Source organism: Saccopteryx bilineata, chromosome 7, assembly GCF_036850765.1.
Source record: "Saccopteryx bilineata isolate mSacBil1 chromosome 7, mSacBil1_pri_phased_curated, whole genome shotgun sequence".
NCBI classification, from domain to species: Eukaryota; Metazoa; Chordata; class Mammalia; order Chiroptera; family Emballonuridae; genus Saccopteryx; species Saccopteryx bilineata.
The window spans coordinates 67237952-67261934 of record NC_089496.1 but is presented as its reverse complement, the minus strand read 5'-3'; the positions used below and the strand labels follow the sequence as shown (position 1 = coordinate 67261934).

General features: G+C 44.4%; 1 long non-coding RNA gene across 2 annotated transcripts in view; it reads right to left on the bottom strand.

Annotated features, from left to right (window-relative positions):
* The window catches only part of LOC136311008 (uncharacterized), a 33177-nt gene extending 10783 nt beyond the window's left edge, over positions 1–22394 (bottom strand). For both annotated transcript variants that reach the window (XR_010726651.1, XR_010726650.1), the window contains exon 1: positions 22213–22394. This is a non-coding gene — a long non-coding RNA (uncharacterized lncRNA). The remainder of the gene's footprint in view (positions 1–22212) is intronic.
* Between the last annotated feature and the right edge of the window lie 1589 nt (positions 22395–23983).

The window sequence follows — 23983 nt, the reverse complement described above, 5'->3', positions numbered from 1 at the left end:
AATTATCCCAGTTATAAATGGTAAGCCATTGATGCTAAGAATAATTGATTTCTGCAAAGTCAGACTACTAGTAAAAGGTAGATTTAGAACTTTTTTGATGTACTTTTTTTAAATTTAGGAATTTAATGGGGTGACATTGATTAATAAGAATACCTAGGTTTCAAGTAAACATCTCTACAGCATTTGAACTCTTGGTTGCGTTGTGTGCCCATCACCCAAAGTCAAATCATTTTTCATCTTTGGAAAACAAAAGAGACATTGTGGATTTCTCTTATAGGGCTCCACCCTCATGACCTAATTACCTCCCAATTACCATCACAGGTTAGGGGTCACAAACATTCAAACCATAACATGAGTTTCCTACCCCTTGGGCTTCTGGTTGGTTGGATCAGAAAGACAATCTGTTAGAACAAGGAAGGAGAGTGAGGCCAGTATATTTCCTGCCCTGGTCCGGTAAAAAGCCATCAATCACTGTTGACCAGCAACCTCTCACACAGCGACTCCCCGTGCGTTGTGTGACACTCTTGCATACACAGGTGCAGGGTGGGACAGGCCTCCCCACTGTTGCTTGCCATGTTTAATTGGGTTCTCCAAATCTTGCCCACTCCTTTGTAGTTAACCACTTTCTTTAACTTACCTTAATTTCCAAGTTTGACTATTTATTATGTTTCTTGCCCAGAATCTGATTGATAGGAACTACCCAAGGCTTAGTTCTCTCCTATGTAAACTGACATAAGAATGCCCTCATCGTGTATAGCATGAGTGAGTTTAAATGAGACAGTGAATGAGCCTATTGTGTTGCAGGATTGAATAAACAGTAGTCAGAATGATGACGTTTTTTTTTAAATTTCTCTCAGATGGAAAGTCATCTTATTCTAGAATATGGATCTTAAATGATCAGCCCACAGACTGGAGTCAAATTGTGCAAGTGTTTTGTAGGCAAATACATTAAAAAAAAATTTTTTTTTTAGAAAGTGTCATATAAAATCCAGATTCCAACTTCTCTTGCATAACTAGAAACTTTGTCAACATTGGGCTCACGCAGCCCTTGATGTCTCTGGGTCGCAGCTGACTTGCAGCCTCAAGGACAAGGGCTCTCTATTTTGCCACAGACTTCACCAGTCCCTATTATCCATCAGTTGCCTATTCACATTTATATCACCTGCCTGGTCCTATAAGTACTGCAAGTTTTTTTTTACTTTTGATCTAAATGATGAACTCCTAGAGGGAAAATACTTTATTCTTCTCTGTGTATAACCAACTCAGTAACATATTTCAGTTGAATAAACAACTTTGCTTTTACTCCTTGGTCTGTAGACATTCCCACTGCTGCCTCCACCCACTCGTAGTCTAGCCAGCTCCTATCTTAACAACCAATGCCCCTCCCGCCCCTCCCGTCTGGGTACCCGTGGAGAAAGAGAACAGGGATGTGGCTGCGATAAGGAGGCTGGCTCAGGAGTAAGATAAGGCAGAAAATATAAGTGAACCTGAGGGGATATGGGAATACCATCCTGGCACGGTGGACATAATTTCTTTTATTTGTATATGATGTTTCCCTAATTGGCTTAATAAGATAGTCCCCATTCCCTCATTCATGTCATTAAGCATTCAGATCTGAACGGTCTCCTGGAAGCACAGTCCTGCTCAGCTACCCAGAGCTCATTACCCTTCCCGCATCCTGGGTCCCACAGCACGGGCTCGGCTGGAGCCTCTGGCAGCCCTGGCAGCCGCAGAGGGCCCGTCTCACCCTCCTGTTAGCTAATGGGGAGGTAATGACCCAGCAGCTGCGGATCGCTCTCCCCCGTCTGTCCTGCTCTTTAAAAAAAAATAAAAAGAAATACAAACAATCACAAGAATTCAGGCCTGGCATTCTGCTGTTACTCCTTTTTTTAATAGGGACCTGGAAATGTCAGCCTGAGTGATTATGCCAGCAGGTGCCCGGACTTCAAAGTGGGCTCCTGGCACTGGAGAGATAATTGACTTTATTCAGCCAATTGTCTCCCTGTTGTAATCAAGTCATTTCATCCAAATGGATCTTTCAGACTGCTCTTTCACGTGGGCGGGAAGGCCGAGCCCGTGGATCACAGTTATGGAGGAGAGGGACGGAGAGCAGAGCGGGCTCAGGAGGCGGGAGCAGTCCCAAGATCTGTCCGGCTCGGTGGAAGCTAACGCTGGCCCAGGGAAGGGGTGTGGGCGGACAAACCGAAGCGCAATCGTGGAGAACCGGGGGAACCTCCTGCTGTCTCTCTGGGTTCGAGCGTTTTCCTCGTGTACTTGGTTTGCCTTCTGCTGCAGAGGGACTCCCCCTCTCTGCTCAGTGTTTTCAGCAGCAAGTGCCCTGGAGGGACAGGAGGGAGGGTAGACCTCTGTGCCCAAAGTGTCCCTTTTCTTGGTCCCCCTCTGGGGGTTCAATGTCAACCTCAACGCAGAGAGAGGAGTGGTGGACAGGGACTATTTAAGGGTCTCTGCTCCTCTTCAAGGAGGTACATCCTCTCTCATCATAACTTGTCACAACTGAGGAGGATTTGCTCCCTGACGCCTTGTGTTTGTGGTGCAGAAGGCTCGGCTCTGTCCCAAGGCAGCCTCAGGCGGCCGTACAACTTCCTGCCTCTCCGTTTCCCCCCAGTGTAGGCAAAAAGTAGTGCTGAATTCTGTTGGGCTCAGGGCGGGTGGGACTGCCGAGGTCCGGCTGTGTGCCTAGATACTGTGCTCTGAGGAGTCAGGAGCTGCCATGTTGCTGATTTCTAATATTAAAGAGTAAATTGGGGTAAGGGTGGTTCAGTCTGTGAGACCAAGCTCTGTCCACAATGGGAAATCTTATTTCCACATCACCTTGTTTGGACCCTGGTTCAGCGGCTTATCTTCTGTCTGATTTTGAGCAAGTCACTTAAGGTTTCGAGACTCAACTTGCTCAAGTACAAAGTGGGGCAGTAGTGTTGTGAAATCGAGTGATATGAGATGTTAAACCACATAGCCCAACGACTCATTTTTCCGATTCCTTTCTAGGTGCTTGGTAAAACGGAGGGCTCTTCTCCCAAAATAAAGAGAGTGGAACCAACCCCAAATCCTAATTATCCTGCAGGGGCCATGAACCCTGGCCTTATGGAAGTGACATTGTAACAAGGAAAGTCCCACACAGATAACCTAAGCAGCTAACAGGAGTGGCACCCCATGTGGTCTAATTAATGACATCTCCTGGGCGTGGGGAGGAGTTTGAGAAAAGTTGATACAACAGGAAAAGAATCCTGTCCGGAAGGGGGTAAACATGGCACAATAAGTGAAATCCTGATATTCCACTATCAGTTTGCTGGTAAAAACCAAAGCACTTAAGCATTTAGAATTTCACTCGGTTTGACCTCACATGTCTAAGGATAAACTTGAACCACAACTGTGGAGTTCTCGGTGCTGAGTTCTGGATTGTAGGATTGTAACACACAAAGTCTTGCCTTCTCTCCAAAAGTGAATGTCATAGAAGTTCCAGCTATTTTTTCCAATTCTTATTATGATAGATTTGCTTTTCTCACTGACTCTGGTGCAGGTGTGAGACAGGTTCGTAGATTTGCTGTCCGCATGGTCTCACAGGCGTCTCTGCTGGACAGGGTGCCATCTCGAAATTCTTCGTTTATATCGTTGAATATGTGCGCTGTAAGCGCAGTCCAGTGGGACAGCAGAGCACGCAGTGGACACCTGGAGCCCCAGTTCAGGAGCCGTCCCACTCCCTGACGCCGGTCTTGGCTGCCTGCCGCCCATCCCCCACCCAGGGGCAGCTGCTTCCTTGCAGACAGGCTCTGGCAGGTGTGCCCTGAGACACAGGGACACAGGGTGGGGCCCCTGGGCACCTGTGAAAGGTTACTCCTCCCTCCTGGAGTCACCCTGTGCCCAAGGGAGCTCAGGACTGAGCAGCAAATAAACAACAATGTAGAGGTTGAGTGCAAGGTCACAGGGTGGGGCGAGGGGCTTTCTCTCCTGCTCTTTGAGAACGCTGCACCTGTTCATCTCGCACTGGGCCCTGCGAGTTATGTTAGCCACCCTGATGCTCAGCCTTTGGCCGCCACGCGTAAAGGCTCAGAGCAGCTCCTCTTCAGGGACCTAGACGTGCTCTACCAGTTGCCTTTTTCGACAGGGAAGACAGAATGTGGCAGTCAGACTCCGCACTGTTTCCCTTTGACATGTTTATTATATGACGTATTTATTATGCTTCAGGTAATGGATTCCTCTCATCCTGGTTAAGGGCTGAGTAATGTTCCATACAGTGGGGAGAAATCTGAAACCACTGCTGGAGATAAAACAACGTTTAGCCCTTCGAGATTTGCCCCCCAGTAGTAACCCCATTAACTCAGGCATCAGGTGAGACTTCCAGGGGTAGATTTCCTTATGGTTTGCTTTACATTGAATTTCAACCATGATGACACAATATTGGTCCTTGTGTTAGGTTACAGTCTCCCTTTAAGATGCCTGTGTGACAGGGAGCTATAACCTGGACCCTGTGTTTCACGTGTATGCATACACACTACAGCGTACTGAGTGTACTATTGTTTTATTCATACTTGAGTGCTGGGTAGGTAACAGCTGAAGTGCTCTAATCAGGAGCACACACTCCAGGCGTAGTTGCATTTTAATGAATTTAATCAGAAGCCTACGTTCTAAGGGGAAGCTATTACAAGCCTTCAACTATCTTTAGAATGCCTTCTGATTAGCATGAATGGTGTTAAAATGATTTTGTGTTGGTGAAATGAGTGGTATTCAGTTGTGGAGACCGACTAGGAACAATGGTAGAGCACAGCCTCCCTCTCCGGTGTGGGTTTTGGGACTCTAAAGTCCTAGGCAGCCTCTGCCTGTTGACATGGATGCCTTAGGCCAAAGGACTCAAGTTCAGATTCTGTGCCCAGGTCCCCTTAGGACAGTGGTCGGCACACTCATTAGTCAACAGAGCCAAATATCAATAGTACAACGACTGAAAATTTTTTGAGAGCCAAATGTTTTTAAACTCAAACTATATAGGTAGGTACATTTTTATTAACTTAATTAGGGTACTCCTAAACTGGCCTTTGCTAAAAACGTCCTCAATCTGATTGAGCCGCATGTGGCTCCTGAGCCACGGTTTGCCGACCACTGCCTTAGGACATAATCTCTTGTTCTTTTTAGATCACATAAATAAATTATGTAGTAACAAATACATTTTACACCATGACGTAGTACATACACATACGCATTGAAAGGAACAGTTTCTAGAGAAAGCACTTCTTACCCTCCCTGTAAGAAATACAGTCTACTATTTTTTTCTTTCTGTTTTATTCAGTGAGAGGAGGGGAGGCAGAGAGATAGAATCCCACACCCTGACCAGGATCCACTGGCAAGCCCCCTAGGGGACGATGCTTTGCCCATCTGGGGTGTTGCTCTGTTGCTCAGCAACTGAGCTCTTCTTTAGCACCTGAGATGGAGGCCATGTAGCCATCCTCAGAACCCGCAGCCAACTTGCTCCAATTGAGCCATGACTGCAGGAGGAGAAGAGAGAGAGAGAGAAGCAAGAGGGGAAGGGGTGGAGAAGCAGATGCCTCTCCTGTGTGCTCTGACCGGGAATTGAACCCGGGACCTCTACAAGCCAGACTGATGCTCTACCACTGAGTCAACTATTTTCAATTCAATTCTATTATATTTAATCTCATAAATTGCTGGTAGCAGTCCATTCAGTTGTAGAACACCCTAGTCAGATGCAAACAGTTTGAAAAACCCTAGCCTAGAGCCCCAGAAGAATCCTGCCACTAGAATATTGTTGTTTATGCCACAAATGAGCCTTTCCTGCAAAGTATTCATTTCAGGGCCTGACCTGGCAAGGACAGCAGGATTCACTGAGTTACTGGACAAACAGAGCATGTGTTTTTGTGACAAGGTGCTGATGAATGTTTGCGTGTGTGCCAGAATTAGGTCTGGAACTACTTGCATTGCGACATAGAACTGGGTAGTGAAGACCCACAGCCCTCACCTGTGCCCAACACTGACGTTACTAGTAACTTCCAAAAAGAACCTGACAATTGTAATCACCTCGTATATAGGTCATTTTGCAAGCAATAGTTTGGAAAAGAAAGAAAGGAAGAGTAAAAGAGAGAGGAAGGAAAGAAGGGAGGGAGGAAGGAAGAGAGAGGAGAAAGGGAGAAAGAAAGATCATCAGGCATTGTAGTGGGTTGTATGGTGGCTCCCCCAGAGAGCTCTCTGGAACCTGGGAGTGCAACCTTATTTGTAAAAGAGCCTTTACAGCTGTAATTAAGTTAAAGAATCTTGAGATGAAATTACCTCAAATTATCCAGATGAGCCCTAAATCCAATGATAAGCGTCCTTACAAGAGAAAGGCAGAGGGAGGTATGAGATGTAAGAGAAGAGAAGGTGGCCGTGCGAAGATGGAGGCGGAGCTTGGAGTGACACAGCCACAAGCCGAGCAACACCGGGAGGCACCAGGGGCCCGAAGAGGCAAAGAACAGATCCCCCTGGAGCCTTCAGAGGGAATGTTGACCTACTGGTACTTTGATTTTGGACTTCTGACCTTTAGAACCATGAGAGAATAAATCTGTGTTGAGTTAAGCCACCAAGTGGGTGGTAATTTGTCAGGGCAGCCCTAGGAAACCAAGGCAGACGGGAAACAGACAAAGGCCACAGCACTGTCTCTGGTAACCCTGTCATTCAGTCCTGCAGAATGACCTTACCCTGAACAAAGGACCAAAGATCCGTTGCGTATTCTTTGCCAGCTTATTTAGAGTGGGTTTTCAGGAAAGTACTGCATCTTGTTTGATTCAAAATATTTTAAAACCTCAGTCACTATTTCTGAAGGTATTTATGACTCAACATTCTTTCTAACACAGCATCCATGCTAAATTAGAAATGTCTTTTAACTTGTGATGGGCAGGTTTACTACACACAAACAGGGTGAACAAAGTTTTTCAAGAAGGAGCAAGTAGGTGCATTTTATCTGGGGATCACTTCCAGGAGATGTCGTTTTGCCCTGGCCGGCCAACTCAGTTGGTTTGAGAGCGTCATCCTGAAACAGCAAGGTTGCAGGTTTGATCCCCAGTCCGGGCACACTCGGGAAGCAGCCAGTGAGTGCATGACTGAGTGGAGCAACACATAAATCAGGGGTCCCCAAACCACGACCCACGGGCCCGCATGCGGCCCCCTGAGGCCATTTATCTGGCCCCCGCCGCACTTCCGGAAGGGGCACCTCTTTCATTGGTGGTCAGTGAGAGGAGCATAGTTCCCATTGAAATACTGGTCAGTTTGTTGATTTAAACTTACTTGTTCTTTATTTTAAATATTGTATTTGTTCCCATTTTGTTTTTTTACTTTAAAATAAGATATGTGCAGTGTGCGTAGGGATTTGTTCATAGTTTTTTTTTTTATAGTCTGGCCCTCCAACAGTCTGAGGGACAGTGAACTGGCCCCCTGTGTAAAAAGTTTGGAGACCCCTGACATAAATGCTTCCCTTCCCCCTCCCCTCTCTCTTCCTTCCTCACCCCATCCCTCTGAAACAATAAATCAAAAGAAATTAAGCCCAGGCTGGATAGCTCAGTCGGTTGGAGCCTGGTCCTGAAGTATGGAGGTTGCCGGTTGGATTCCCCAGTCAGGGCACATACAGGAGCAGCTCAGTGTTCCTGGCTCTCTCTCCCTGTCTCTTTCTCTCTCTCAAAAAAAAAGAAAAAGGAAAAAAGGCAAAAGAGAGACATTTTATTTCCTCAAACAAGGGTGACCCAGGATGGGAATTGCTGGAATATAGAAGTACTCTTCCTATATTATAAAGGAAAAAGAGGCAGCCTGTACATGAGAGTGTGGAAGTGGAATTTTATATATGGTTCCCTAATAAGACAGTTAACACCCTATTCAAAAAGCATGAAAGAGAGAAGAGGGAAGACAAAATTGTGGGGGACTCATATTTACTTGAGAACATCAGAGCAAGTCAGAAAAATGAGAGCCCGTGATATAGATCTTGTTAACTTTTAAAAATTAGTTTATCTCCAGGAACACTCTTCTAAAAAAAATAAGCATTTGGAACAAAAAATATTCTTCGGAGGCAATTGTTTCACTCCCACAAAACACCTAACAGAATAAGCATCCCTGTTTTAGTTTCAAGCATAATGTAACGTGGGTGGGGTGTATGTTTTAAGGCCAAATGATGATGGAAAAATAGATCATTTGTTTATTTTTGACGGTTGCTATGAGAAGATAATTTGATCCTTTCTACAGAATCATTAAGTCAGGAAGGTTGCAAAATATCCTGTAAAGTCTCCATGCAAATTGCCTTTGATAACGCCAGCATGGAGAGCATGTGGAGTGTAACCCAGCCAGTGCTGCTGGTCTTCCTGGCAGCATCTCTCTATCACGGCCAACACGGAATGTAAAAATGATGTTCAGGAAGAATTATGTGGCACACGAGCTATTGAAATATAATCATGTTATGATGACCTCATTGTTAAACGCTGTGGACATTTTTTTTGAAGACTGTTGTGTTCCATTTAACATTCCCTATCCTTCCAAACTTTTTAAGTCACTTTTTTTTTTAATTCAGTGAGAGGAGGGAAGGCAGAGAGACAGACTCCTGCATGCGCCCCAATGGGGATCCACCCGGCATGCCCACCATGGGGCGATGCTCTGCCCATCTGGGGTGTTGCTTCATTGCTCAGCAACTGAGTTATGCTTAGCACCTAAGGCAGAGGCCATAGAGCCATCCTCAGAGCCCGGGGCCAACTCACTCCAATAAAGTCATGGCTGCAGGAGAGGGAGAGAGAGAGAGAAGGAGAGAGAGAGAAGTGAGAGGGGGAGTGGTGAAGAAGCAGGTGGTCACTTCTCCTGTGTGCCCTGACCGGGAATCAAACCCAGGACATCCATACGCCAGGCTGATGCTCTACATTGAGCCAACCGGCCAGGGCCAAGTCAGCTTTACTAATCGGCTTCAGGGACAAAACGTCAAGATCAGCCCCTCTATGCTACAAACTGGTCCTGTCATCCTAGGAAGAAAACCCCATTTCATTGACCATTGAAGGCAAGCCAGGTATTGTCAGATGCCGTTGTTTCAGCAGACAAAAAAGGTAAAGCTGCCTTACAAGGAGGATTATTGAGAACATGACCATAGAATGATTTTAGTTTTTCGGCAAAAATAGTACTTTAATAAAGGTTGCATCATACAGTTAAACTATCTATTTTCCAAATTAAGCCTGCCTTGAAACAGCTATTGTATCTCCCCTTCGCTTTTTGGTTTTAATACATTTCAGACAAGGCGAAAACTTACAGTACAAGGCCATCCATATTTCTTAGTCAGAACCCAGGATCATTTGTAATTAAGTTGCCCTCTCCTGCTAATTTGTGCACATCCGAATATTATCTCTTCCCTCCAATTAAAAACATTACTCACTGACCGTGCTCGAAACGTGAAGCCAAGATAGAGAAGCGAAAAGAGGGCACAATCAAAGTGGACATTTCTCTTGAGTTCAGGTATTTCTCTTCCTTTATGTCTTGACAAGTGGCCACTTCTGTGGCACAAACAGCTACAGTATGGGAACATATTTGCTAGGCAACATGTTTTATATTCGCATAGGTCAATAATGAAGCTTGGGAACATTTTTTAAAATTGGAAAAGAAGCATGGATGTTCCATTTTTCTCATCACAAGTTTGTAGACTAAAGCTGTTTATCTCAGATAAAACTGACTTTCTACAGCAACTTAGCACAGAGGTGAATAATCCCTGGACCATGAATGTCTATCCTGCTGCTGTGAAATTAGAATAAATGGAGTTAACTAGAATATAGGTGTGTCTGCAATATAAAATGTGAACCCCTCCCATACAAGTTCAGAAATTCCAACACCCAAATCCAAAATAATGAACTGATGGATGACATTCAGAACTTCAATGGGAAATATAAGGAAGTAGAAACATTCTCCAAAAGAATTTGAAATAACACTAGATGGCATGCTTTTATATAATTTATATAATTTTTCTTTTTACATGAGAGGAGGGGAGGTAGTGAGGCAGACTCCTGCATGCGCCCCAACCGGGATCCACCTGGCAACCCCCAACTGGGGCCAATGCTGAAGTACTGAGCTATTTTTAGCACCTGAGGCTGTTGCATTCTGACAGAGCTATATCTTCAGTGCCCAGGGCCATGCTTGAACCAGTCAAGCCATTGGCTGTGTGAGGGGAAGAGGGAGAAAAGGGGGAGAGAAAGAATGAGAAGCAGATAGTCACTTCTCCTGTGTGCCCTGATTGGGAATTAAATCATACACTGGGCCGACGCTCTATCCACTGAACCACCAGCCAGGACCAATTTATATAATTCTAAATGTTTGTAAATCTATACAATTGTTTCTTATCAGCCTCTTCCACATGGTAGTTTAATTTTCCATCTTGACCCTCTCAGTTATTCTGTTCTTTATTTCATGAAGACAGATTTCCCAATCCTTGTTTCATTAATGTTGGCCATTTATCCAGATGGTGGTGATAATATGAAGATTGTAATAGGGAAGGGAAATAGCTAATTACTTATGTTCTCAATGTAAGTCAGGAAGGGCCTGGAGAAAAGACACATCCGTAAATCTGAATCACACATCACGGCACAGAATTTTGAGCTTGCAAGGAGAAGCCGTGTGGCCGAAGTCAAGATCTTAGATAGCCCCCAAACTTTCACCTGTGTTTTTCCTTCTGGCCTCCTGACAAATTTTTACATGTCTTTTGAGAAAAAAAAAAAAAGACACAAATATTGTACTTTAAATAGAAGGACTTTGTAATCACTGAGCTAGCTGGAACTCTTAATCCCTCATGGTTTTGATTTGCATTTCTCTAATGACTAATGATGTTGAACATTTTTTAATGCGCCTATTGGCTATTTATGCATCTTTTTTTGGAGAACTGTCTATTTTAAGTCCTTTGCTCATTTTTTAATTGGGTTATCTTTTTGTTGTGGAGAACAAATTAATTTTAAATAAGCCTTTTAATGCACAGTAATTTGTCTAAATCAGGGGTAGTCAACCTTTTTACACCTACCGCCCACTCTTGTATCTCTATTAGTAGTAAAATTTTCTAACCGCCCACCGGTTCCACAGTAATGGTGATTTATAAAGTAGGGAAGTAACTTTACTTTATAAAATTTATAAAGCAGAGTTACAGCAACTTAAAGCATATAATAATAATTACTTACCAAGTACTTTATGTCAGATTTTTGCTAAGTTTGACAGAATAAATCTTTATAAAACAACTTACTATAGTTAAATCTATCTTTTTATTTATACTTTGGTTGCTCCGCTACCACCCACCATGAAAGCTGGAACACCCACTAGTGGGTGGTAGGGACCAGGTTGACTACCACTGCTCTAAATGAACTGATCTTCAAACTTATCTAATTTTGTTTACTTGATCTGTCAAATTTAGAGAGAGAGGTTTTAAAAAATATCCAACTTAATTACAGTTTTGTTGAATTCTTGTATTTCTACTAGTTTTGCTTACGTGTCTTAATCCAAGGTGGTTTGATGCTTCATCAATGGTTCAGTGTGGTTTTGATTTCTTAGTTTAATGTGCCTTTTTATCAATTTAAAAGGTTCTTTTTCTTTTACACCTGGTTTGCTTGAATTTCATCTTGACTGATGTTGCCTCCCTTGTTTTTTAATTTATTTGGCTTATTTTGCCCAAGCATTTGTGGATATACAGTGTGTCCGTAAAGTCATGGTGCACTTTTGACCGGTCACAGGAAAGCAGCAAAAGATGATAGAAATGTGAAATCTGCACCAAATAAAAGGAAAACCCTCCCAGTTTCTGTAGGATGATGTGGCAGCATGTGCGCATGCGCAGATGATGACATAACACCATGTATACAGCAGAGCAGCCAACGGCCATGCCAGTCGAGATGTGGACAGTACAGAGGAAAGTTCAGTGTGTTCTGTGGCTTGTTAAATTCAAATCCGTGACCAAAGTGCAACGTGAATATCGGTGCGTTTATAATGAAGCGCCACCACATAGGAATAACATTACTTGGTGGGATAAGCAGTTGAAGGAAACCGGCAGTTTGGTGGAGAAACCCTGTTCTGGTAGGCCATCAGTCAGTAATGAGTCTGTAGAGGCTATACGGGATAGCTACCTAAGGAGCCCTAAAAATCTGTGTGTGAGCCCACATCAAACTGCACTGAATAGGTATGAAACTGGGAGAGTTTTCCTTTTATTTGGTGCAGATTTCACATTCCTATCGTCTTTTGTTGCTTTCCTGTGACCAGTCAAAAGTACACAATGATTTTACGGACACACTGTAGATACATTCTTACTGAAAAGAATTTCTTTTCTGTATTGGATTGCTTGGTGCATTTGTCAAAAATCAAATGACCATATGAATGCTTCTCTATTTCTGGGTTATACATTCTATATCATTGATCTATTTGTCAAACCTTATGTCACTGTCTTAATTACTGTAGCTTTTTAGTATATCTCTTTTTATCTTAACAGATCATTTTAATAGGGTGTTTTAACAGAGACATTCATCACCTTTTGTGCAATAAGGCCTTCTTCCTTCCTTCCTTTCTTCCTCCTTCCCCTACCTCCTCCTTCCTTCCCCCTTCTGTTCCCTCCTTCCCTCCCTCCTACCTTCCTTCCCTTCCTTCTTTCTTCCTCCCTCCCACCCTCCCTCCCTCCCTCCTACCTTTCTTCCTTCCCATCCCTCTGTACCTCTTTTCCTTCCTTTCCTTCCTTCCCTCCCCTCTCCCTCCTTCCCTCCCTCCCTTCCTTCCTTCCTTCCTTCCTTCCTTCCTTCCTTCCTTCCTTCCTTCCTTCCTTCCTTCCTTCCTTTTTTTCCTTCTTCCCTCCCTCCTTCCCTCTTTCTTTATTGAGGTAACATTGGTTTATAACGTTATGGATTTCAGCTGTACGACATTCTAATTTGACATGTGTGTACTACATTGTGCCACCTCCAAGAGTCTGGTTCCCATCTATCAGCACACAATTGACCCCTTTACCTACTTTGCCCTCCCCCTACCCTCTCCAGGAACCACCAATCTGTAGTTTGTCACTATGAGTGTTTTTGTTGTTCCTTTGTTTCAAAAGTTCTATAATTTTGGTTTTGTTATATTCTACATATAACTGAAATTATATGGTGCTTGTCTTTCTGTTTGACTTATTTCACTGAGCATGATACCCTCAAGGTCCATCCATGTTGTACCAAATGGCAAGATTTCACCTTTTGATGGCTGCGTAGCATTCCATTGTATATGAATGCCACATCTTTATTCTTCCATCAATGAACACGTAGGTGGTTTTCATATCTTGGCTATTGCAAATAATGCTGCAGTGAACACAGGTGTGCATATACCTTTCTATATTAGTGTAAACTTAGATACTTCAAGCCTTTCAAAATTGTTCTTTAAATAGACAGTGTAACTATATTCTGTCTTCCAGTCCGTAAACATCCTATAGCTCTCCACTTTTTGGTCTTCTTTAATTTCTCTCAGCAATGCTTTCTGGTTTACAGTGTAGAGATCTTGTTGATCTTTTGTTTCTTTGTTGATACTTAATGTTTCTTAAGTAATTTATGTTTTTTAACAGTATTGTATATGAATTTTCTAAATTTCATTTTCCCATTGTTTGCTACTAGTATAAAGATGAACTTCGGATTTAGCGTATTGATCTTGTATCATTACTAAATTAACTTAATTCTAAAGTCTTTTATTCATGTAATTAAAAGTGTTAGTCATTTTCTTAGTTGCTTTTTAGGTTTAGACATCGTTTATAAAGACCTTTAGTTTTTCCAACATTAGGAATGTAAGTTCCTATTTTTTAAATACCCTTACAAATTTTACATTTAGATTTACATTCTATCTAGTATTAGTTAAATGTATAGTAAGGTAAGAATGTAGCCTTATGCCAGTCTAATAATTAGAATAATAAATTGTCTTAACATTATTTATTCAATACATTTTTTTAGTTGAAATTGAGTTGTTATTTTTATTTATACTAAGTTTCAAAGTAGATGTGGGTCTGTTTCTGTAATTTGTAGCTTGGGTTTATCAATTTGTTTGTCTATATATTTTTGCTAATAACTATAGCAGTTTTATTAATTATGGAAGCTTATTTATTTTTAAAAAATATATTGGCTAATTCCACCCTGATAGATACATGAATTCACCAGAACTTCCAACTGCCCTTTTGCTGTTCCGCTTGTCTATCTGACCCCACCCTTACTTACTGGACTATCGCCCCTGAAACAGAAAAGTTCTAGGAAGCTGGTCAGCCGCCCCACCCCGAGGAGAAGCGTTCCAGGAAGCCGAAATCGTAGGACTGCAGAAGGGAGCACACCAGGACTTTTGACTCAACATCCACTTGCTTGAGACCCTCCTTTTAACCCTATAAATTCATCTCCCTAGCTTGTACTGAGGCTCTTCTCCCCGGAGAAGCGCCCGGCAGGGTTCCTTTCTTCCTTTCAATAAAGCCTGTTACCCTGGTCTTTTGTACTCCCATGGATTCCAACACACCTGTTGACTCCTTTAGATAAAATACAGAATTAACTTAAGTTTTAGGAAACATCCTGTTGGAATTCTTATTAGAATTAATCTGAATTTACAGATAAATCTGAAATAACTGTATACCTTTAAATGTTGAAATATTTCCACCTAGAAAAGTAATTTGCTTCCCCCTTTTTGTCAGCTACTGTTTTATGACTACAGTAGGGCATTATAATTTTCTTCAGATAGGTCCGGGTTATTTTCCTCAGTCTTTTCATCAGTATGTGTAGTTTCCTATTGATATTTTTGTATTATACTTTCTAACTGTTTTTTGGAAAGCAATTGACTTTTCACAGTTCTTTTGTTGAGCTTACATCACAATTGAATATCAATGAATTTGAGTCAATAAAATATAATAAAATTCTTAAATCACTATTTGGGTAATTGCTACTTTCATAGAGAAGGAAAGGGAGGCTGCAAGATACCTATGAATTTCTTTTGTAAAATAATTAGTAAAGACCCCATCCAAGACTGGAATGCAGAGAGCCTGCAGGGGGCGCTCTGATGCCTATGTCAATTGCAAGGCACTATAGGAAGAACTTGAACAGCCATCCTAACTTCCTCTTCCTTTCTTTTATTTTTTTATTTTTTTATTATTTATTTATTTATTTATTTTTGTATTTTTCTGAAGCTGGAAACGGGGAGAGACAGTCAGACAGACTACCGCATGCGCCCGACCGGGATCCACCTGGCACGCCCACCAGGGGCTCCGCTCTGCCCACCAGGGGGCGATGCTCTGCCCCTCTGGGGCGTTGCTCTGCCGCGACCAGAGCCACTCTAGCGCCTGGGGCAGAGGCCAAGGAGCCATCCCCAGCACCCGGGCCATCCTTGCTCCAATGGAGCCTCGGCTGCAGGAGGGGAAGAGAGAGACAGAGAGGAAGGAGGGGGGCGGGGTGGAGAAGCAAATGGGCGCTTCTCCTATGTGCCCTGGCCGGTAATCGAACCCGGGTCCCCCGCATGCCAGGCCGACGTTCTACCGCTGAGCCAACCGGCCAGGGCTCCTCTTCCTTTCTATAAAAGACTTTCCTTTTTGTGTACTGATAGACTTGCACATGGCTTGCCATGGCTTCTAGATTTCAATTCTGTCTTTTCTCCCAAATACACTTTTTATTTGGAGGAATATTGTTAGGTAAACAAATGTGTTTTGGGGGGGTTGCCAGCTTGTATTGGGGCAGCACCGTGTGTCAGTCTATGGAAGGTTGTGGTGCTTGCCCTGAGGGCGGCAGGTTGTAAATTGCGATTGCCTGCCTGCTTGGGAGAGGGCATCCTGTGCTATTGTTCCCTGGAGAAAGGGTTTTAGAGCCGCCTGTTTTTGCTGGAGAGTGCAGAGGGAGAAAGAGTCCTGAGGGTGAGTCCAGGTTATGGAACAGGAGACAGAGTCAGCTTGGGAGCCCTGATTTCCGCCCAGCCTGTGGGGGGGGGGGGACTGCTGAGAGACAAGGAAGCGGTCTTTCCTGCCTGCTTGCTTGTCTGCCATTATGAGACTCTAATAAACACATGGCCCACCATTTCCAGCTCCACAGTTCCTTTACCGACTGCCCGAATCCAACGAGAACCTGCATGGCCATGGTGGTGGCCACTGGCCTTACAAATATCCAGCTGACTTTTGCCTAATATCCACACCCTGTTTAACTGGGGCTCACTTGGTTTGCAAGTAAAAACCTTCCCCATGAAGCAGCTCCATGGCCTCTGCCTCAGGCACTTGCATTTTGTATTTGCAGTTGAGTAACATCATAATATATATCAAGAGTTTTGAATTTCAAGGGTTCCTATCACATTAAAAGCACAAAGCAACCCTAGCCGGTTGGCTCAGTGGTAGAGCATCGGCCTGGCGTGCAGGAGTCCCGGGTTCAATTCCCAGCCAGGGAACACAGGAGAAGCGCCCATCTGCTTCTCCACTCCTCCCCCTCCCCTTCCTCTCTGTCTCTCTCTTCCCCTCCTGCAGCCAAGGCTCCATTGAAGCAAAGATGGCCCCGGGCACTGGGGATGGCTCCATGGCCTCTGCCTCAGGCGCTAGAATGGCTCTGGTTGTAACAGAGCAACGCCCCAGATGGGCAGAGCATCATCCCCTGGTGGGCGTGCTGGGTGGATCCCAGTGGGGCGCATGCAGGAGTCTGTCTGACTGCTTTCCAGTTTCCAGAAAAATACAAAAAAAAAAAAAAAAAAAAAATAAAAGCACAAAGCACCCTAAAACGAACACCTGTCTTTTCCTATTCACTGTATTTTCCTTTTGTCAAGGAGAAAGGTGTGAAAGAATGAACCTCATAGTTGTTCCATTTTTACTGTGTCTACTCACCCTGATTACATTTGTGAAGCTGACCTGGAGCTTTTAAATTGAGTCCATCACTTTACCAGGCCTGAGAGATAAAAAGCCTAGCCCAAGCCTTCTTTCCCTGTTTCTAGAAAGTAGCAATTTCGTATAAAGGAGCGAGCAACCTGATTTTAGACCCATCCCAAGGAGTATCCCTTCTTGGGCACAAAGAAACAACGGATGATTTTTAAATGCTGTCTATTTTCCCAATTTCCCATTTCATGGTTTCACAGTATTTAAGCCAATGCACTTTTCTATTGCTAACAAAAGGATGAATAGACAAGAGAAAATCTCCACTTGTGCCTCTTAAAATATATTTTTTGAATCCAGAAATGCAACCCAATTTTTGAAGTGTCTCCCCAGCCTTATAGCCTCATAAAACTCAATATAATGAGACTAAATGCAATGCCGATGTCAGGGGAAGTGCTCCAACCACTTCCTGTCAGTCACACAGGGACAGTATTCAACAAGCCCTCTCCTCAAACCTTCCCACGGAGTCCCAAGCATTCATCTTCTCCATGGGAAGATGACAGCCCAGTGTTCCATTTTATTTTTGGTATCTTATGTAAGCTTTTCTAAAGTAGGAAAAGCAGATAATGTGGCTAACAATGATTACCATTCTTTATTTGTCTTATTCTGGGGGTGAAGGTTGCCCTAATTCCAAATCTCACTGTCTGAATTGGACAGAGATTGAAATTTTTTCATGATTTAATAGCCTACAAAAATGCTAAGCTGGTCATTCATTCTCTCTTTTGCTATTCTGGTTTATCAATATCAACATAAATGATGATCGATCATTATCAGTTTTATTGGGGGCTCTGATTCCTTGAAGACTTTTAATTTAAAATTCTAGTTCATTTCCTTACATTTCTACTTACTAATGACCCACCAGATTAGCCCAAGCTTGTAATAATGGACCTACAAATGGCAGTAGGTTTTGTGGACTTCACTGTAGCTTTCTTTCAGTGTTTAAGTGGGTGGGGCTCACTTGGTTTGTAAGTGAAACCTAAAGTAAGTCCTTTAGTATCTGCTCACAAAAGTTAGGGGATCAGGGCACGTGCAGATACTCCAGTACTTTCAGCCTTTTGTACAGTGCATTTTCACCAATGAAATACAAGTTGGTTTTGCATCTCATTTGCACAATTGAACAACTTTCTTTGACTTGTCATTTGCTTTTTTGATGTTCTTGTTTAATAAAAAAAATTGAATGCTTCTAATTTTTTTTAAAAGAGATTTATTTTATTATATATTTTTAGATTTTATTTATTCACTTTTAGAGAGAGAGAGAGAGAACAGGGGGGAGGAGCAGGAAGCATCAACTCCCATATGTGCCTTGACCAGGCAAACCCAGGGTTTTGAATTGGTGACCTCAGCATCCCAGGTGGATGTTTTATCCACTGCGCCACCACAGGTCAGGCGAATGCTTCTAATTTTTTTATCGTTTTATATTCATTATTGAAATATCCCCTAATTTTTGTGAGCAGTTTATCAATAACACCCATAGCTGAACCTAACGTCCTCCCCTTCACTTCTGGTGCGAGAGAAGCAGATCAGACAGGGTAGGAATAAATGCCGGCCCCTCAGTGTTGCAAAAAAGTGAGCCTTACAAAGAAATTGTTCTCCACATCAGGGACTGAGTTCAGATGTTACCTCACCATTAAGTGACTAATCTCTCATCTCTTCCCATGATGACAGGCGGATGGCAAATGCTGGGCCAGGATGAAAGAGTGACAGGAAGAAGGAATATGCTGGTGGCAGGAAGGCAGTCGAGGGGTAAGTGAGGCCCCGCCCATCCATTAGCCCGGCAGAGTGTATGGCCAGCTTTCCTCTATGACACATATAATATTCCAATTGTCACATGGCGGCCAAATGTAGTCAATTTGCTCTTATTAATGGCAGGTGGTTGGGGTTGCTGCTTTTACTTTTGGCAAATCAATAAAGAGGGAAATTCCCCATCATGCAGGAGGGTATCTATCAGATTCTAGGACAGGGGATTCAGTCCTTAGCACCTAGGCAACTGTTGTTAAAAATCCAGGTACTTTTGTAAAGAGATTTTGCTGTGGTTACCACTCCCCCCTCTCTTCCCTGGACTGAGTCTACACACGTTCTGGGCATGTGGGGGAGGGGTGTAGAGAGGGATGGAGGAGAGTGAGCTCCAGCCAGGCCCAGAGTCAGCGGGGTGCTGTCCCAGCTCATAGGTCCTCAGAGAGGCTCTTTGCCTAACTCTGATTGCAGGGAAAGGGCGGAAACTGATCAAGCAGAGCAAAGGCAGCTGCATGGCTACTTTGCATGTGGTTTCTCTTAGGACAGGAGGGATTCTTTTCAAAGGGCAAGGTGGGACAACTGTTACCATAGTAACTCTCCAAATTCTGAAGTTAAATAATCAGATGATGCTTGGAGGGCATAGGGAAGTGATGGGTTGGGCACATGTGAACAGCTGAAGTCTACAAGGTGGGTGCTCTCTTTCTTTTTAATGTTAAGTCTGTATTAAGAAGGAGGGATGGATGGAAGGAAGGAAGGAAGGAAGGAAGGAAGGAAGGAAGGAAGAAAGGAAGGAGGGAAGGAGGGAGGGAGAGAGGGGGAGGGAGGGAGGAAAGGGAAGGGAAGGAAAGAGAAGGAAAGGGAAGGAAGGAAGGGAGGGAGGGAGGGAGGGAGGGAGGAAAGGGAAGGAAAGGGAAGGAAGGAAGGAGGGAGGGAGGGAGGGAAGGAAGGAAGGAAGGAAGGAAGGAAGGAAGGAAGGAAGGAAGGAAGGAAGGAAGGAAGGAGGGAGAGAGGGGAGGGGAGGGAAGGGGAAGGAGGGGGAGGGAGGGAGGGAAGGAGGAAAGGGAAGGGAAGAAAAGAGAAGGAAAGGGAAGGAAGGAAGGGAGGGAGGGAGGGAGGAAAGGGAAGGAAAGGGAAGGAAGGAAAGAAGGAAGGAGGGAGGGAGGGAAGGAAAGAGGGAGGGAGTGAGGGAGGGAGGGTGGGGGGAAGGAAGACTCAAGCACAATTTATACTGAAGAAATATCCTTGGTAGCAAGAGAGTTGCCCCTGGAGTTGAGACAGAGAGAGAAAGTTTGGTTCTCTTTGATTTTTTAACCTTTGTGCTTTACGAAGATTGATAGAAGCATTCAATCAGTTAGTATAGTTGCCTACGTATTAGCACATTGGTAATATTTATTGTTGTAAGATATATTTACCTTGATATAATTGGATTGGAATCAATTTAACATAAGATTAACACCGTTTAGTCTCACCACGTGCTGTTAATGGCATTGTGAACTAGAACGATTACACAAGTTCTCCCTATCAATAACAAAACTAACCACAGGCTAGTTCTACTTATAAGACAGTACAACGTTATCTTCTCTGAATACTGTAGTAAAAAAGAATTCATTTTGGAAGAACAGTTCGCAAAATGCTTACAAATGTTTGGATTAGTTCTCCTAAATTATAAACCTGTCGACTGGATTATTAATTCAGTGTCTGTGCCCCTCCCCCTTTGTCATACTTGCCTGGTCCGATCCCTGCCTCCTGTGCAGAGCTGAGTGTGGTGAGAAAAGCCCTGCCCTCGAGATTGACAGGTCGCCCCTTCGCATGTCGCATCCTGGCTGAGCACCAGCCAGTCTCTACATCCATTGCCCACCTCCTTCCTGTTCTCGGGGATAATCACACCCCCTCAGGAGAGGCCATATCCAGCTCACCATTCAAAGAACTTCTGCCCTTGCCTTTTCAGAGCTAGTAAGACATTTCCCTCATTGGGACTGGGGAGGGGAGGTAGAATTTCCCCATAACTTTAGCCAAATCTTGTTGATGTCAGAGTTTGGAGAAAAGGAGACCAGTAGAGGGAAACAAAGAACTAGAGGGTCCAGCCAGGGCTTGGGTGAGGGGTGTCCTCTGTTTTATACGTTACTAAGATCTTCAGAAATTAACAATGGGAGTGCACTGAGGTGCTTTTGGAGTCCTCAGCAAATACAAAGACTAAAAAAAAACCTGAAGAAATTTATTATTAAAATATTCTTTAGACACTTCTCCCAGGAAGAAATACAAATGGCCAAGAGATATATGAAAACATGTTCTTTTTCATTAGCTATTAGAGAAATGCAAATCAAAACTGCAATGAGATACCACCTCACACCTGTTAGATTATCAACAGGACTGGTAATAATAACAAGTGTTGGAAAGGCTGTGGAGAAAAAGGAACCCTCATTCATTGTTGGTGGGAATGTAACGTAGTACAACCATTATGGAAGAAAATATGGTGGTTCCTTGAAAAATTAAAAATAGAACTACCACATGACCCAGCAATCCCTCTACTGGGTATATTCCCTCAAAACTCAAAAACATTGGTACATAAAGACACATGCAGCCCCATGTTCATTGCAGCATTGTTCACGGTGGCCAAGACATGGAAACAACCAAAAAGCCCTTCAGTAGATGACTGGATAAAGAAGATGTACATATACACTATGGAATACTACTCAGCCATAAGAAATGATGACATAGGACCATTTACAACAACGTGGATGGACCTTGATAACATTATACGGAGTGAAATAAGTAAATCAGAAAAAACTAAGAACTGTATGATTCCATACATAGGTGGGACACAAAAATGAGACTCAGGGACATGGACAAGAGTGTGGTGGTTGGAGGGGGTAAGGGAGGGAAGAGAGGGAGGGGGTGGGGGGAAGGGAGGGGCACAAAGAAAACTAGATAGAAGGTGACAGAAGACAATTTGACTTTGGGTGAGGGGTATACAAAAATCAAATGTCAAAATAACCTGGAGATGTTTTCTCTGACTCTATGTACCCTAATTAATCAATGTCACCCCATTAAAATTAATAATAAAGAAAAAAATATTGTTCTTTATGTGAAATAGAAATATTTTGTAGGGTGGCTTCACCACCCTCAAAGCTGGAAATACTTCGTATGCAATCATTTCCGTGGCTCCAGGGAGTCCAGGAGGTGACACGGAAGATCCAAACACCATTATTATTCATTTTTGTCACGGCCAGGACATGGGTCTCCTGGGCTCAGTGACATTTTACTGCGGAAGTTCTCTGAGAAATTACCAGCCTGTCTCCCAAGGAGAAGTCTCTCTCTGTTGCTGCCTGTATTGATTTTCTAAGAGCTGAATCAACCCCATTGTAGGCGAAAGTTGAAAAGCAACCCGTAAGAACTCGTGAGTGGGAACAGTGGGAACGGACAGAGGGGAGCTGGGCAGCAGCTGGGTCCCTGCCCACCAGAGAACCGCCCTGATGAGTACCACGCATAGCTTCCACTCTCCTTTCAGCTGAGAAGTGAAGAGAACACAGAAGGCTCAACAGAGATGTTGGAATCAGAAAAACATTGATTCAAACCATATTCCTGCCACTGGTTATTATGGCTCCTTTTGCAATTCTGCTCACCTTTCCAAAGCTCCAGGTCCTCGTGTGTAGCACAGGGTTAAATAATGTCGCCCGTGGCACAGCCTCCCAGTCACCCAGGCTGGAGGCTCCAGGCGCATCCCTGTGCGGGCTGCGCACACTGTCCTGCTGTAGTTGAGCCTCGATTGCTGTTGGCGTCGCCGGGAGGTTTTGGTCCCCAGGTGGATGGGTGTGAGTACCAGCTGTGACTACAGTGGAGGAGCTGCTGTGCGGGCGTGGACCCTGTGGGGCGGGGCTTGACCCAGTGGGGCTTTGACAATCACCGAGTGTGCCCCGTGAGTGTGCTGCTTGTGGAGGTGGCAGGGACATAATCCGGTGTGGTCTGAAGCTGTCCACTGGGGGCACTGGCTCTGGGGCCCCCTGGAGGTGCAGGGTCAGCCCCACCCCCACCCCCCGCCCCCGTGTCCTGACTGAGCTACAGAGGGATCTGCTGCTGCTACTTGTGCTGGGCTTGGAGGTGCAGGGTCAGCCACCACCACCCCCCACCCCCGTGTCCTGACTGAGCTACAGAGTGATCTGCTGCTGCTACTTGTGCTGGGCTTGGAGGTGCCCAGAAGAGGCCGTGCTGGGAACCGAGGCTGGCTGTGCTAGAGCCAGGCCTGGGGCCACTTAGCAGGAGGGACAGGGTATGCAAAGGCCACATGCTGCTTGTTTGAGTATTTTAGGAAAGTCTGAAGCATGAGACAAGAGAGGCCATTTCTATAGAAAAGCCTCCGGACACAGCTTGGGTGGGCCTACAGGTAGGGTGGAGTGGGGTCTCGGGGCATCACCTGGGTGGGGCAGGCACACAGTGTGTCAGGTCGTGGAGAGTCAGATATGGCAGCCACCTGCCAGCTCTGTGAGGGGCCTCAGAAGAGGAGCAGTGGCCTCTGCCAGCTCTTTTAACGGGAAGAAAGTTGCTACCTCTGTTCTTGTCTTGCCCTGATGCCAAACAATCCAGTTCCTCCTTCTACGTCCCTGGTTCCTTCCACGCTGCGCCCCCCGTGCTGGAGCTCAGCAGGAGTGAGTCCAGTGAGTCCATGCGTGGGCCCTTTAAGAGGAGCTGCCTAGGCCTCCCGCAGTGCTCGGGTCACTCAACTACAGTTCCCATTGGTTTTTACAGCCAGAAATTAGGGAGACTTCTCTTCCTGGCACTGGAACCCTGGGCTGGGCGGCCTGGTGTAGGGCTCACTGCTCAGGGGGGATCTCTGGTAGGGGTATCTACCAATCTTACACCACCACACGTGGGTGTGGGACCAGCCCGTTCTGTGTCTCCGCCCCTCATACCAGGCTCAGTGTAATTCTTCTGTAAATTCCTAGTTGTAGGACTTCCATTCAGTTAAATTTCAGGTGGTTCTGAATGATGGTTGTTTAGCTGTAACTTTGATGTGGCTGTGGGAGGATTCACTGTGGATTTACCCATGCCAGCATCTTGACTGGCAGTTTCCACAATACAGTCTTCTTGCTAGCCTGTCAGCCGTCCTGCGTGACAGCTGTCAAGGCTTCAGAAACATCAGATGAAAGGTGATCTCGCTGAGTTGCTCATCTCTGTTGTACAAGTCCAATGGCCAATAAGCCAGAGGGAAAGAGCTCAAGCTACAATGTGAAGAATTTAATTTGGGCATGGCAGAAGGTTTCCTACCTTAGAGAGCTGATAAATATGGAAATATCTTAATAACCTCAAGTTGTCAAGTTGACACCATCAAGACAAGTTGACAGCTTGTCTCTCCTAATCTCTTGGTTGAAGGGATAAATGAGGGAAAGATCACATACT